Raw genomic sequence first — 3,079 nt, forward strand, 5'->3', positions numbered from 1 at the left:
GGGAATTTTCACTAAGATTGTAACTTCTGAGAATCAGGTTCACCTACTAAATAATTTAACATCATTAAGAGTGACATAAGCAGATTCACCTCCTGATCGTTATGTGTTAGGAAGTACTTAGTACTACCTATGAAATTTATCAATTAAAAAAAAGGATTCTTAGTCTAAGTAAGTCTATGGATTTTAGTAAATATTTTACAGGAATTCTGCAGAAGGGATAAATATGTTAATGCATCATCATGGAGGATGTAAGAGAAATTCAAATTATGGAAAATTTACCAAAAATTATTTAATTTCTTCAACAAATAAATGGCATTTCAAAAAATTGGGAATGGAAATTGTAAATTAAAAGAGACTTAAGAGTTATAACAACCAAATGACACAAGTCAACTCTAAAAGACAATTAGGGAAAACAATAAATCATGGTAATCAGGAATTATTATTATACTTTTTTAGGTTTGATAAAGAGATAATTGTTATTTTTTAAGGAGTCATTAATTATTAAAGATAAACACTGACATTAATGAATAAAATAATAGGATGCATTCTTTAAAATACTGTGAAATTGTTGCGGTGATTAGATTAAAATATTGGCAAAATGTTGATAATTTTTGAAGTTGGAGGAAGATTGAATAGGTTAGTTATACTACCATCTATGTACCTATTACTGGCACCAGATTGCAATTTGGATCTCTCATTTGGTTCGACTTGTCTGTCTTTCAGAATCTCCACGAAAGTTTTACGTTAATAATTTATTATAAAGAATGTTTATATTTGGGGCACCTGAGTGGCTCAGGCTGTGAAGCATCTTCCTTGGCTCAGGTCATCATCCCAGTCCTGGGATTGATTCCCATGTCGGGCTTCTTGCTGTGCAGGTTTGTTTCCCTGTCTGCCCCCTGTTCCCACTCATTCCCTCAGTCTCTCTCTCTCTCAAATATATAAATAAAATATTTTAAAAACTTAAAAAAAAAGAATGCCTATGTTTGATTTTATCTGTCTAGTTATTAACTGTTAGTATTTTATTTATTCTGAAATAACTTTATGGAAATCTTGTTACATATTTTTCCTATTGTAAATATATAAAGATAGTATCATATTAGGCAATGGATTTAATTACTGAAATTTAGCTATTGGTCATGGTAACTTGAATGTTTAGGTATTTTGAAAGCAGAAAGAATTAGACTGGTGTACTGAAAGTGAAATAAGATATTATAGAATTAGTCAGAAGTTTCAGTAACAATGTAAAGGAAATGTATGTATTTGTATCAACTTACAAAGAAGATTGTATAGTAGTTTGGGCCTATTGTTACTTTACTGATGCACTTTACAAAGGTTAGAACAGGACAAATCCATAGACATTTCCCAAGGATTAGTAAATGGCAAGTGCTGGAAGCAATATTACACTGAGAAAATATACACCTCTAATGGGAAAGCTTAACTGTTGTAAAGTTGCAGCACTTATACAGTAACCAACTTGGGGCTCAAAGGCAATGGTATCTAGACATTTATTCCAATCTTGCACATTAGTAACAGGGCAATCCTGCAGACAGGTGACAAGGTCTCCCACAGAAAGGCCTCTGGGTCCAATGGCAGGTGAGTCCTTGGGAAGAGGAAACAACCAAATCAGAGAATGTGTGAAGACACGTATGATTAATTAAGCAAACTGATCAGTTATGATTCATCTAAGCAAACTATAGACACTGAGCTAATTAAGTAGGATATTTAAATAATGAGAAAATATTCAGTTTAAATGCTTAAATCTTAGAAATTCTAAGATTTTGAATTTTTGGTGACTGGAAAAAAATCCATTTTGCTGGCTGATAACAAAGTTTCTCCCATGCTGCTAATTTGCTTGTGTGTGTGTGTGTATGTGTGTGTGTGAAGTTAGTCACCATTTTTCCATGTGTCCTTCACTTTTCTATTCCCTAAACAGGTAAAAGTGTAAGACAATTCCTTATATAAATACAGAACCAAATATGCAGACAAAACTGTTAGCAACATAAATCATGTAAGCCAGTTGCTACTCACAACAATTTCATGTTCTCAATGTCTGAATAAAAGTCTTTAACTCTTCTACTCAATGTTCTGATTTGCAAGCCTAGGTTTCTTTTTCAAATTTTTTATTTCTTAGGAGTAAATATATTTCCATAAAGTAGGACATAAAGGTAAATGACATATTTTACTTACAAACAACAGGTAAAGGATCTTGATACTGTCTCATAACTCAGAACAAAATCAATTTTCATGGGAGGGTGCCTGGGTGGCCCAACTAGTTAGGCGTCCAGGGTCATGATCTCAGGTTGTAGGACTGAGCCCCTCATGAGGCTCCACACAGTGCAGAATCTGCTTGAGATTCTCTCTCTCCTTCTCCCACTGCCCCTTCCCACCCCTGATCTCTCTCTCTCTAAAATAAATAATCTTCAAAACTACCCCCCAATTTTCATGGTATTTTTAAAAAGTCAATGTGCTTTAAATAATTTATCCAATTTAAAATTTTTCAGGAAAAAAAATGTAGCTACAGAAATAGTAATTACTTGGAAATTATAGAAATAGTGATTTCTTTTAAAAAAACGTATTTTTCCTATTAGGAAAATCTGAATAAATTCTCCAGCCATAATATGCTAATATTAGTCCACAAAGTTGGTGAAACAATGCCCCCCCAAATTTATTATTTACCTCGGCAACCTCAGTGATAAGTACACCAACTCCAGTGTAGTAAAATGGCAAGAGAATTACAGGGAGAATTACAAGAGCTAAAACACCCAACAGAGCAAGGATGAAATTATGCCAGATACCTGAAAAGAGAGAAAAAGGAATAAGCACAACCAAGGACAGGGATGAGGTAGGTATTTGGACTTCATAATACGTGGGAATTCTGATAATTTGGTAAAATGATAAGTAACAAGACAGAGATGTCTAATTATTAGTTACATCAGACAGATAATCAGCAGGAGGATTTTTAAAATTTAGATATTAAAGGAGGGAAAAAAGATGGCAGAGGAGTAGGGGACCCTATTTCAACCAGTCCCCTGAATTGAGCTGGATATCTACCAAACCATTCTGAACACCCACAAAATCA

This window comes from Mirounga leonina, unplaced genomic scaffold (genome assembly GCF_011800145.1).
Source record: "Mirounga leonina isolate KUSES-001 unplaced genomic scaffold, KU_Mleo_1.0 Mir_192, whole genome shotgun sequence".
Lineage (NCBI taxonomy): Eukaryota > Metazoa > Chordata > Mammalia > Carnivora > Phocidae > Mirounga > Mirounga leonina.